This window comes from Scyliorhinus torazame, chromosome 8, assembly GCF_047496885.1.
Source record: "Scyliorhinus torazame isolate Kashiwa2021f chromosome 8, sScyTor2.1, whole genome shotgun sequence".
NCBI classification, from domain to species: Eukaryota; Metazoa; Chordata; class Chondrichthyes; order Carcharhiniformes; family Scyliorhinidae; genus Scyliorhinus; species Scyliorhinus torazame.
The window spans coordinates 169,640,558-169,654,606 of record NC_092714.1 but is presented as its reverse complement, the minus strand read 5'-3'; the positions used below and the strand labels follow the sequence as shown (position 1 = coordinate 169,654,606).

The 14,049-nt window shown below is 47.3% G+C and overlaps 1 protein-coding gene across 1 annotated transcript in view; it reads left to right on the top strand.

Moving 5' to 3' along the window:
* The window catches only part of bcl2l1 (BCL2 like 1), a 58,489-nt gene that overhangs the window by 24,739 nt on the left and 19,701 nt on the right, over nt 1–14,049 (top strand). The window lies entirely within an intron of this gene.

Sequence of the window (14,049 nt, the reverse complement as noted above, 5' to 3'; positions counted from 1 at the left end):
GGGGGGGGGGGTTGGATCAATTTTTTGAAGGACGGTTTGCTGACTTGGTGGAGCTGAGGGAGAAGGCAGGTACTTTTAGATGCGTGATTGGGTACAGCGAGCTTTCTTGACATTCCCGGAGGTGCCACTGTCCACTTTGCTGGAAAGGCCCGTCTCTTGTGTGGGGTCGAAGAAGGCAAGTATATGGAGGATATATAGACGGATCATGGAGGAAGAGTAAGTTTTGCAGGAGGTGTTGGGTCCCATTCTGGAGGAGGTGGTGTGGAGTGAGTCTCTCCGTTGGGTGAATGCTATGTCATCCTGCACAAGGTTAAGTTTGATACAACTCCAGGTGATGCTCAGGGCATATCTCATCATAGCCAGAATGATTTGATTTTGTTTTTTAAGGGGGTTGAGGAGAGGTGTGAATGCTGCTTGAGGGCCTATGAACCATACACATGTTCTGGTCCTGCCCCAAGTTGGTAGTTTTTTGGTGGCCTTTTTTTTTTTTAAAACCATATTGGCAATTTTAATTGTGGATTTGGAGCCCTGCCTCATTGCTGCATCAGCGGTGGATTCTGTTGAGTTGGAGACAGACTGCACCGCCCAGTGCTGTTGCATGGCTGGGTGACCTGGTGGCGTTTTTGCACCGAGAAGGTTAAATTCACGGTGAGAGCAGCGGTTAATTGGTTATGTTGTAGCTCGTGTCTTTATATTACATTTCAAAGCTTTAGTCACTGTTATCTGTCAGGGAGCCGGGGTTGCTCTTTTGGGGAGGAGCTGGTTATAATTGCTTGGAGGTTTTTTTTGTTGCCTTGGTATGGGCTGTTAAAGTTGTTGATGCATGTTTTATTGTTGTTTATGTATAAAATGTTAAAAATTTAATGAAAACATTTTTTTTTTTAAGCAAGTCCAATAATAAAAGTTTAATATATATACAAATTCGCCTTTGGCTTGTCTGTGAGGAGTAGATGGTGAAATGTTGAGGCCATTAAGTTGGGTGATTCCAATAGTTGGGCGGTTGGTTTAGAGACTCTTGGTTCTGCAGATTAGCTGAAAGGAGGTGTCCCGTTTCTTTTTGACTGTAGCTTTGCTGACTTGTGACTTGCTTCCAGCAATCTGAGAGAGACCGACTTGACCTGCTGGTGCTGGGGTGTCTGGTGTATATTCTTCAGCTATGACCTTCACAGCACACACTAGGACAGTAGAACTAAAACACTAGACTAACAGACAGAGGGCAGGGTTGATGTCGTTTTTAACCCTTTTTTTTCCTGTGCATTCCTAAAGGGGGAAGGACACAAACATATTTTTCACCCTAACTGCTTTAAGCTAACATGTCTGAAGTCTGGTATATAACTCTCAGGAGATGGTTTCTGCTGAGATGGTATTCAGCCTCCAGTATCTCTCTAGGAGATTACAGTCCAGTTTTTGCATTGCATCTCTTCCTTTGAAGTGTCTCTGTTCCCTCTAGACAGGTTGGTCAATTCCAGCAAGTGGTTGATTTACAGTTTCCGTTAGTTTTTGCTTGTATGTCTTTTTTTTAAAAAAAACAAAACACTTCTTTCTTAAAAGTTCAATATAAAATTATTGAACTGTTTATAGGCTGACCCCCACATGTCAGAGAATCTCTACAGTGCAGAAAGAGACCATTCGGCCCATCGTGTCTGCACCAACCATTTTTAAGAGCACTCTACCGATGCCCACTCCCCCTTGTCCCCATAACACCATAACCTGACCACATCCCTAGGTACTAAGGGGCAATTTAGCATGGCCATTCCACCTATACACACACCTTTGGACTGTGGGAGGAAACTGGAGCACCTGGAGGAAACCTACGCAGACCCGAGGAGAACGTACAAACTCCACACGCAGTGACCCAAGGCCAGCGTATTGAACCTGGATCCCTGTCATGGTGAGGCAGCAGTGCTAACCATTGTGCCACCGTGTCGCCCGCAGGTAATTTGGGGTTATGATCCGTTGCCATGATACCATCCAGCCTTCCCTGCCATTCAATACAATCATGGCTAATCTTGGGCTTTAGTCCCACTGTTCTGCCTGTCCCTTATCCCTTAATTCCCTGAGGCAAAAACATTGTGTTCACTGCCTTCCCGAATGAACTTTCTCTATTTCAGTCGGTCACAAGTAGGGATTCCCATGAGTTGGCGGGGATATTTATCCTCTTCAGGCTGTTTTGAGGATAACCCTAACGCGTTTACACTGTACCTCTGTGAATCTCGTGCTGTGAGCGAGCTCCAAATAGAGCACTTACTGTGGGTGTCCGCCGTCAGGCATATGAGCACTGTCCTGCCAAGCGGTGCTGGTTTTGAATGATTAGCACATTGATACTTGGTAAGTTAGTTTGGGAGAGGACACTGTTGTTAGACAGACTTTCCTGCCACTGGATTTGGAAAATCTTACAAAGGAGCAACTGGTGGTATTTCTCCAGTGCTTTGAGGTGCCTTTTGTAGGTTGTCCAAGTGTCTGAGACATACAGGAGCACGGGGATCACTGCTACCAGGTTAACCATGACCTTCATCTTGTGTTTGAGTTCCTGGTCCTCAAATACTCTTTTCCTCAGACAGCTGAAGATTGAGCTAGCACATTGGTGATAGTGACGGATTTCGTCATCCGTGTCTGCTTTTGTCGAGAGGAGACTCCCAAAATATGCAAATGGCTTACATTTTTTAGAATTTTACGGTTGATCTTATTGGCGGGAAGGTGCTGTGATGTGAGAGCTGGGTGGATGATGGCCTTCGTTATTGGTGTTTTCAGTGACAGGCCCATTTTCACATAAGCTTCAGAGAAAAGTCAACAGTGACCTGGAGCTCAGTTTGTGAGTGAATGTGTGTACAGGCGTGTCACCTACGTACTGAACCTTTTATTACCGAGGTTGAAGGCAGTGCAGGTTGAACAGTTTCCCGCTCTGTGGATTATCTCCAGGCCTGTGGGTAATTTGTGCAGGTGATATGCAGGATTGCAGAGAGGAAAATGGAGAAAAGAGTTGGTGTAATGACAGCTTGTTTAACCTCCGTCTTCACTGAGCTAGGGTCTGTGGTGGTTCTGTTGCTGAGGAACCTAGCTGGCATATCACCATGGTATTGGCAGAGGATGGTGACAAACCTCTGAGGGCAGCATAATCTGAAGAGGGTACTCCATAAACCTTTTGTGGTGGATCAAATTGAAGGCATTTGTGGAAAAAACACTGTTCCTGGCATTTTCTTGGATTTGCCTAAACAAAGTTTAGTTTTGCACTAATCATTTACAAAATGCTTAAACTAACCACATTATACAATTCAAGTGACGGGTCAAATAATTTGAGGGCATCCAACCAGAACCTGACTCCTTCCCAAGGCTCAGGCACAATCCCAAAGCCACACAGGGTGCTGAGCATTGCAAAGTGAATGTAACTCTGGACTTTCTTGGAAACTGAAATGTGTGATTTGCTTAGGAACCTTTAGGTTCTGACTATTGTTGTTGACTCATTGAGCATATAGTCCCATGGCTCTGATCTTCACTCTGTTATTGCAGCCCTATATGAGTTGGATGGGCAATAATACAGCATAATTAAATAACTGTTCCAGGGTGCTTCACAAATCATTGGATTAGTACCGTAAAGAAAGAGGCTATTTGGCCAGTAATATCTGTGTTGCAAGAGCAACTCAAACCGTGCCTTTTCCCCCAGAGCCTTGCAAATCTTCTCATAATTATCCAATTCCCTTTGAAAGCCTTGATTGAAGCTGCCTCCACTACAATCTCAGGCATTGTATATACTTGCTGTATAAAGAGGTTTTTCCTCCTTTCCCTTTTTGTTTTGTCCAATCACTTTAAGTTGGTAATAGCAAATTAGTGCGGATGCTGGAATCTGAAACAAAAACAGAAAATACTGGACAATCTCAGTGCATCTGACAGAATCTGTGGTGAGAGAAGGGAGCTAACGTTTAGAGTCTGGATGACTTTGTCAAATCGTGAGATCCCTTCTCTCCACAGATTCTGCCAGAGCTACTGAGATTGTCCAGTATTTTCTGTTTTTGTTATTTTAACTTGGTGTCCTTTTGTTCTAGACTGTTCAGTCAATGGGAACAGTTTCTCATTTCTCTGATTTGCAGCACCTCTATAAAGTTTCCCGTCAAAGGGGTATTTGATCTTCTCCAGTAGGGATTGGGTGAAGTTAACTCAGGATGTGAAGGCTTTAGAGAGGGTGCAGAAGAGAGCTACCAGGATGTTGCCTGGTATGGAGGGCATTAGCTATGAGGAGCGGTTGAATAAACTCTGTTTGTTCTCACTGGAATGACGGAGGTTGAGGGGAGACCTGATAGAGGTCTACAAAATTGAGGGGCATAGACAGAGTGGATAGTCAGAGACTTTTCCCCAGGGTAGAGGGGTCAATTACTAGGAGGCATAGGTTTAAGGTGCGAGGGACAAGGTTTAGAGGAGATGTACGAGGCAAGGTTTTTTTACACAGAGGGTAGTGGGTGCCTGGAACGTGCTGCCGGAGTGGAAGCAGGGACGATAGTGACGTTTAAGGGGCATCTTGACAAATACATGAATAGGATGGGAATAGTGGGATACAGACCCAGGAAGTGTAGAAGATTTTAGCTTAGATGGGCAGCATGGTCGGCACAGGCTTGGAGGGCCGAAGGGCCTGTTCCTGTGGTGTAGTTTTCTTTGCTCTTTGCTAAGGGCAAGTGGTTCAAGACCTGATTGGAAGTGAAGATTTTGAGATGCTTCTGAAGAGTTTAGGGTGAGAATTGAAGAAATAACCTTGATGACTGGAGGCTTTGTCAGCGATGGTGAAATTCAGGAGAGGAATTTCCAAACTTAGGAGCACGAGGGCAGAGGTAGGCTGGGATGTGGTAATGGAAAAATTTGGAACAAATGTGATGTTTATGAAATAAAAACATTGGCGGGATGGTTGATAATGGCAAGGTTGTAAGGTGATCTCTGGTTTTGCTGCAGGGTAGATTTTAAGAAACAGAATTCTAGATTAGGGGTTGGAGCTTGATCGAAGATGACAGGAAAAAAGGTCAAGTCCGAAAGTGACTCCTGATTAATGTGGATTTTGGCAGGGATAAAATGGGGATACTATGGAGTTGGAAATGTGATCTTGATCAATTGACAGCAAGGTTTTCAGCATTGTTAATGATTAAATAGAATATCAAGGATTCTGGCTGCTGGGTTTAGCCTGTGTAGGTAGCTGAGGAACCAAGTCAGGTCACTTGGTTTCATCGCAAAATTATTCTACTTCAACCAATCCTAACTCGGACAGGTGGTTAGATAGCACAGCAACTGTTAATGTGGACAAGAGTGATGCTGAGGTAGAGGTGGATGCTGTCAGCATACATGTGGAAGCTGATCCCAATTATTGTTATTATTCCTGGTGTGGGGGTTGGGCTGGTTGGTATTAGTGCGATGTTTGGGGGCTGATGATGGTGACCCGAAAGATGTGCTGGAGAATCCGTTGTATGCTTTGTCGGGGTGGGTAGGACTGGAACCATCAAAGGTATACGAGAGGGTGCAGATGTAATTTTTGACAGCAGAAGATGAAAGAATGGAGTGGTCAACCTAATTGGAGGTTGCAGAGAAGATAAGGAGGTACAAATGTGTCATGGGCAACGTCAGAGAATATGTTTCATCTGAGCAATATTACTGCTGTGGATTGGATGTCATATAGGCATAGTTTTACAGCCCTTCAGCCCATCATGTCTGTGCCGGCCAGTAAACACTTATCCTAATCCTATTTTTCCAGCACTTGGTCTGTAGCCCTGCACACTGGTGTTTCAAGTGCTCATCTAAGTGCTTCTGACGTGTTGTGAAGGTTCCTGCCTCTACCACCCTTTCAGGCAGCGAGTTCCAGATTCCCACTACCCTCTGGGTGAAAAGGTTTTTCTTCAAATGCCTTCCCTTGAATCTATGTCCCCTGGTTATTGACCCCTCTACTAAAGGGGAACAGTGTCCTCCTATCTATGTTCCTCCTAATTTTATACACCTCAATGAGGTTACCTCCTCCGTCTTCTTTGCTCTATAGCGAACAACCCCAGTCTAACCAGCCTCTTGTCATGGCTGAAATACTCAAGCCCAGCAATTCTGTACCCTTTCTACTGCAATCACATCCTTCCTGTAGTGTGGCAATCCGAACTGCACGCAGTAGTCCAGCTGTGACCTAACCAGCGTTTTATACAGCTCCCTCGTAACCTCCCTGCTCTTGTATTCAGTGCCTCAGCTAATAAAGGAAAGTATCCCATATGCCAACTGAAACACCTTCACTGTTTTAAAAAACACTCGCCACTTAAAACAAGTCTTGAAGCGAGCAGGCTGGGTATCACACCCTTGGATGTGGAAAAGGGGGATCAGATGGATGGAGAGTTATTGAGGAAGTGGAGTTGAATGTCAATCAGAGAGGACGAGGAGGCAAAAAACGAGGCACAAATACATGTGGACAGTGTTTTTTTTAATGTGGGCATGATGACGTTGGTAGCAATATTGCCTAAAGCCGAATGTCAAATACTTGCAACAAATAGTTGGGAAATCTGAAGCACAAAGTTTGAAAATGATCGGAACTTTGGGTGAATCATTACATTTTTACATGAATGAGGAAACCACATACATTCTTACATTCCCACATAAATTGTGAATGTTCTGGTTGAGCAGATGCTAAATGGCATATAATCTACACTTCCCTCCTGTAATTCATTGAGTGGGGGTGTCTCGGCCAGCATTTATTGTCCATCTCTATAAGTGGCTCTTGGAGAGCATATATAGAGGGCATTGTGGATCTGGAGTCACGTGTCGGACAGATTTCCTTCCCTAAGGAACTTTTATAAAATTCCGAATTCTTTATTTGAATCCAAATTTCACCACCTGTCGTGGGTTCCTGGATTACTAGTCCAGTAATAATACCACTATGCCACTGCCTCTCCTTTAATGTTCAACAGCTGAATTATTGTACTGCCACCAACTTGTACATAAGATTTTATTGCTACTGTTTCCCTTCTCCACCAGCGAAGCCAAATGAATTGAGTGTCACAACCTCGTCCCAGCACCACATCGCAGGCTGCCACCCCTCCCCTCGTGTGTGAGATACGTTCATGTACAGTATCAGACTGGTTTGTCAACGGGAATACTCCTTACCCCAGACATTTATTTCCTGCTTAACGTCTTTGATATTCCATACAGTGGCTGCCATGGATCGGGTTTTGTTTGGCATTTCCAGTGATTGGGTTTGTGTCGTTCAGGGTCACAGGTGTTTTCCAGTATGTAGAGTTGAGGTGTTTATTATATGTGGAATTCTTTGCAGCAACCGATTTGTGCACAACAGGATTCCACTGACAACAATGAGATAAATGACCAGGTCATCTGTTTTAGTGATGGTGGGTGAGGGATAAGTATTGTCCCAAGACACGAGGGATAGCCCCCTCTGCTCTTCAAAATTAGTGCCCTGGGGCATTTGAGACCTGCAAGGGCAGATGGAGCCTCCGTATAATGTCTCATCCAAGTGACTGTACTTTTGTCAGTGCTGCAGTCCCTTGGTACTGTACTGTCAGCCTAGATCTTGTATTTTTTTCATGTTCTGACCAGCATCAAGAATAGGACAGGATATAGGACAGGATATAGAATCCCTACAGTGCAGAAGGAGGCCATTTGGCCCATCGCATCTGCACCGACCCCACAACCCTACCTGACCTGCAAGCCTTTGGGTACTAAGGGACAATTTAGCATGGCAAATCCACCAAACCCACACGTCTTTGGACTATGGGAGAAAACCGGAGAACACTGAAGAAACCCACGCAGACACTAGGAGAAAGTGCAAACTCCACACAAGACAGTCACCCAAGGCTGGAATTGAACCCGGGTCCCTGGCGCTGAGGCAGCAGTGCTAACCACTATGCCACTTGAATCCACAACCTTCTGACTCAGGCGAGAGAGCTCCACTAAGCTCAAATGCTAGGCCGAGGTAGCCAAGTGATTACAACTTGTATTAAATACGAGTCCTGTTGGTATTCTGGCTGTGGAATTCTCTGTTTTGTACACTGTATTTCAAATATGGTCAATCAATGATTGAACTGATATTTCTGAATCATTTTGAGAAATCCCTCCATAACTAATGCAGTGAATTACATTTGGTATTGCAACAGCATGAGGTTCCAGTGTATGAGGCACCAATCCTGGAGACAGCCATTTCCTGCAGTACTGTTTTCTGTATCACATGAACAGCTGAATATTTCCAGGTTCCTTTTTTCATGTGATTCACATGATTCATGAACTAATTTAAGTGAAAGTGCAGAATACCCTGCTGCAGATCTGGTTACAATGTCAAATCATATTAAGCTTTACTGCTAATTACAACATTGACCGATCATCTGATCAAATGGGAGGCAATGAGTAAGCATTGCTGCAGTAGCAGATTCAACAATTGCAGAGTCAAAGTTCAATGGAAGAGGCTGCATCTCATCCTCACATGCTGTGCTGTCAGCTTTGATCTGTGCGCGGCAGAACAGTGTCACTGGGCCAAGTGGCCCTGTAGATAATATCTCAGTAACTAGCACCGTTAGTTTTATTGCACAAGTTCAGACACAACATCACGCATACCTTAACACTTTTATATTACACACCTTACATAGACTAGTTTCCAAAGGAAACAGATGAGCAACACTAGTCTGTAGTCTAGAGGAGAGATGGGGGCTGAATTAACAATGGAGGTATCTTGCTGGGGCATATGAAATGATTGGAGATGAGAGAGGATAGGGGGTCACATGGCAAAGTTCTGGGTTAGCACTCGTTCAGGATGGCACAGTCCGAGCAATTGAAATTAATGTGTTTTTTACAGCAGAATGGATAATGTGCTGGAGATGGAACAAGATAATCAATGCAACGGACTGAAAGTAGAATATGTTAACCTTTCACTTCACACAGAAGTGGGAATGCTTCATTTAGATTTAATGGGCGCAAGTGAATTTGCATTTGTATAGCACTGTATAACCTGTAAACATCTCAAAGCCCTGCAGAACCGAATCATTATTTTGAAGGGCTTTTTGCTGTTATTTTAGGAAAACACAGCAGCCAGTTTCTCGACAGCCAGAGCCTGCCAACAAGATTGATGTTTATTAGGCGAGGGAACTCTAATGTTCTGAAGTCTTTAATATTGAGTCAAGCAGTCATTTGGGGCTTTAATTTAACAGTCGCTGTCCCTCAGTCCTGCACTGAGTCGAAGTGTGTACCCCAAGCCATGGTGAAGCTTGAACAATCAGCATCCTGAATTGAGGGGCAAATACATCTAACTGAGCCATTCTGACATTTCACCCTTGCAACTAAGGGGAAGTGGTGGTGAGACCCAGGATGATGCTCTGAAGACCGGGCTTCGAATCCCACCATGGCAGGTATAATAATTCATTGAAATATTTTCTTTAAAAAAAAATATATATATTTTATTGAAGATTTTTCAATCACAATTTTTTCCCCTTACACATCAAACATAACAAAAGAAAATTTAACAGTGAACAAATGGCTAACCAACATGGTAAACTAATCATTTAACATAAACTAAAACTTCTCCCCCCCCCCCCCCCGGGTTGCTGCTGCTGGTCATCAGTCTTCCCTCTAACGTTCCCCTAGGTAGTCGAGGAATGGCTGCCACCGCCTGGTGAACCCTTGAGCCGATCCTCTCAGCGCAAACTTAATCTGCTCCAGTTTTATGAACCCCGCCATATCGTTTATCCAGGCCTCCAGCCCGGGGGGGTTTCGCTTCCTTCCACATGAGTAAAATCCTACGCTGGGCTACTAAGGACGCAAAGGCCACAACGTCGGCCTCTTTCGCCTCCTGCACTCCCGGCTCATCCGCAACTCCAAATAAAGCTAGCCCCCAGCCTGGTTTGACCCGGACCTTCACCACCTTCGAGATCACTCCCGTCACTCCCTTCCAATACCCGTCCAGTGCCGGGCACGACCAAAACATATGTGCGTGGTTTGCCGGGCTTCCGCCGCACCTCCCACACTTGTCCTCCACTCCAAAGAACCTGCACAATCTTTCTCCCGTTATGTGTGCTCTATGTAGCACCTTGAATTGAATCAGGCTAAGCCTGGCGCACTAGGAAGAGGAATTTACCCTGCTTAGGGCATCAGCCCACATACCCTCCTCTATCTCCTCCCCTAGCTCTTCTTCCCACTTTCCTTTTAATTCGCCCACCAGCTCCTCCCCCTCTTCCCTTATCTCTCGGTATATCTCTGACACCTTGCCCTCCCCGACCCACACCCCCGAAAGCACTCTGTCCTGAATCCCCTGTGCCGGGAGCAGCGGAAATTCCCTCACCTGTTGTCTTGTGAACGCCCTCACCTGCATATATCTAAGGCAGTTTCCCCGGGGCAACTTATACTTTTCCTCCAATGCTCCCAAGCTCGCAAACGTCCCATCTATAAATAAATCTCCCACCCTCCTAATTCCCAACTGGTGCCAGCTCTGAAATCCTCCATCCATCTTTCCTGGGGCAAACCTGTGTTTGTTCCTGATTGGGGACCCCACCAGGGCTCCCCGCGCACCTCTCTGTCGCCTCCATTGTCCCCAAATATTCAATGTTGCCGCCACCACTGGGTTCGTGGTAAACTTGTTTGGTGAGAGCGGTAGCGGCGCCGTCACCAGCGCCTCTAGGCTCGTCCCTTTACAGGACTTTCTCTCCAGTCTTTTCCACGCCGCTCCCTCTCCCTCCATCATCCATTTACGAATCATCGCCACATTGGCGGCCCAACAGTAGTCGCCCAAATTCGGTAGCGCCAATCCTCCTCTGTCTCTGCTACATTGTAGGAACCCCCTCCTTACCCTCGGGACTTACCCTGCCCACACAAAGCTCGTGATGCTCCTGTCTATTTTTTTTAAAAAGGGTCTTCGTGATTAGTATAGGGAGACATTGGAATACAAATAAGAGCCTCGGGAGGACCATCATCGTAATTGCCTGCACTCTGCCCGCCAACGACAGAGGCTGCATGTCCCACCTCTTGAAGTCCTCCTCCATTTGTTCTACCAATCGTGTCAGATTAAGTCTGTGTAAGGTTCCCCAGCTCCTAGCGATCTGAATCCCCAGGTATCGGAAGTTTCTTTCCACTTTCCTTCGAGGCAGGCCTTCTATCTCTCTACTCTGGTCCCCAGGGTGTATCACGAATAGTTCACGTTTCCCCATGTTAAGCCTATATCCCGAGAAATCTCCGAACTCCCTCAATATCTGCATGACCTCTGTCATCCCCCCCCCCCCCCACTGGGTCCGTCACATACAACAGTAGGTCATCCGCGTATCGCGACACTCGGTGTTCTTCTCCCCCTCTAATCACCCCTCCATTTCCTGGAGTTTCTCAACGCCATGGCCAGAGGTTCAATTGCCAACGCGAACAACAGTGGAGATAGCGGACATCCCTGTCTTGTTCCCCTATATAATCGGAAATCTTTGCCGACCCGTGACTACACTTGCCGTTGGGGCCCCATAAAGGAGTTTGACCCAGCTAATAAACCCGTTCCCGAACCCAAACCTCCTTAACACCTCCCATAAGTACTCCCACTCCACCCTATCAAATGCCTTCTTTGCATCCATTGCCGCTACTATGTCTGCCTCCCCCTCCACTGGGGGCATCATTATCACCCCTAATAGTCGTAGCACGTTGACATTTAGTTGTCTCCCCTTTACGAACCTTGTCTGGTCTTCGTGCACCACCCCCGGGACGCAGTCCTCTATCCTCGATGCCAGTACCTTTGCCAGCAATTTGGCGTCCACATTCAATAATGAAATAGGTCTATAGGACCCGCACTGCAACGGATCTTTATCTCGCTTCAGAATTAGCGATATCGTCGCCTCCGACATTGTCTGGGGTAAAGTCCCTCCTTCCCTGGCCTCATTAAACGTCCTCACCAGCAGCGGAGCCAACAAGTCCACGTATTTTCTATAAAATCCCACTGGGAACCCGTCTGGCCCCAGAGCCTTCCCTGCTTGCATATTCCCCAGCCCCTTAATAACCTCGTCTACCCCAATCGGTGCCCCCAGGCCTTCCACCTCCTGCTCCTCCACCCTCGGGAACCTCAATTGATCCAGGAACTGCCGCATCACCTCCTCTCCCTCTGGGGGTTGGGACCGATACAGTCCCTCATAAAAGGTCTTGAACACCTCGTTTATCTTCCCTGCTCTCCGCACCGTAGCTCCCTTTTCGTCTCTAATTCCCCCTATTTCCCTCGCCGCTGTCCTCTTTCGCAACTGATGGGCCAGCAGGCGACTAGCCTTTTCCCCATATTCATACCTCCTCCCCTGTGCCTTCCTCCACAGCACCTCTGCCCTTCTGGTGGTCAAAAGGTCGAACTCCGTCTGGAGTCGTCTCCTCTCCCTGTACAGTCCCTCCTCCGGGGTCTCCGCAAATTCCCTGTCCACCCTTAAAATCTCCCCCAGTAATCTTTCCCTTTCCTTGGCCTCTGTTTTCCCTTTGTGGGCCCTAATGGAGATCAGCTCTCCTCTGACCACCGCTTTTAGTGCTTCCCATACCACTCCCACTCGGACCTCCCCGTCGTCATTGGCCTCCAGGTACCTCAATACATCCCCGCACTCTTCCACACACCCTCGTCCGCCATCAATCCCACATCTAATCGCCAGAGTGCTCGCTGCTCCCTTTCCTCTCCTAGTTCCAGGTCCACCCAGTGTGGGGCATGGTCCGAAACCGCTATGGCTGTATACTCAGCTTCTTCCACCCTTGAGATCAATGACCTTCCCAGAACAAAAAAATCTATCTGGGAGTACACTTTATGGACATGGGAGAAGAAGGAGAACTCCCTGGCCCTCGGTGTAAGACATCTCCATGGATCCACTCCCCCCATTTGGTCCATAAACCCCTTGAGCACCTTGGCCGCTGCTGGCCTTCTTCCGGTCTTCGATCTGGATCTATCTAACCCTGGGTCCAGCACGGTGTTGAAGTCCCCTCCCAATATCAAGTTTCCTACCTCCAGGTCTGGTATACGACCCAACATCTGTCTCATAAATCCCGCATCGTCCCAATTCGGGGCATATACATTAACCAGCACGACCTCCATTCCCTCCAGCCTGCCACTCACCATTACATATCTACCTCCACTATCTGCTACGATGTTCTTTGCTTCAAATGCTACCCGTTTCCCCACCAAAATGGCCACCCCTCTGTTCTTTGGGTCCAGTCCTGAGTGGAACACCTGTCCCACCCATCCTTTCCTTAACCTAACTTGGTCCACCACCTTCAGGTGCGTCTCTTGGAGCATAGCCACGTCTGCCCTTAGTCCTTTCAAGTGCGCGAGCACTCGGGCCCTTTTAATCGGTCCATTCAGGCCTCTCACGTTCCTCGTGATCAGCCTCACTAGGGGGCTACCTGCCCCCTTCCCGTGTCGACTAGCCATCACCTTCTCTAGGCCAGCTCCGTATCCCGCCTCCGCGCTCCCACTCGCTCCCCAGGCGTCGCATTCCATCCCCGTCCACCCACTCTTTAGCCATTTCCTCTTTGATTTCCGCAGCAGCAACCCAGTTATCCCGCCCCCCCCTCCCCGCTAGATCCCCTTCTAGCGTGATTGCTCCCCCCATATTACTTCCGCAAGTCAGCTGACTTCAACTGACCCCGGCTTCTCCTGCTCACTGCTTGACCCCCCCCCCCCCCCCCCGGTGTGGGGAACTCCCATCTGCCTTGCGCCTGTCTTCCTGCCATTATCTTTCTGGCGCGGGAACATCCCTTTATCTGACCCGTCTCTTGTGGCGCAGCTCCCTTTACCCTCCCACTCCCATTCCTCATTCCCCGCCTATGTCCCTTCTTTCCCCCCTCACCGGCGCCCACGTTTCTTAGTGTCTCCCCCCATCTCAATTTACTTCTCTATTTACATCGACAATAACATTCCCTACAGTACCAGTCCCTCCGTTCCGATCCATTTTCTCCTCTTTAATAAAGGTCCATGCTTCTTCCGCCGTATCGAAATAGTGATGTCTCTCCTGGTACGTGACCCATAGTCGTGCCGGCTGCAGCATCCCGAACTTCACCTTTTTGTGTAACACCTCCTTGGCTCGGTTAAAACTCTCCCTCCTTGCCACCTCCGCA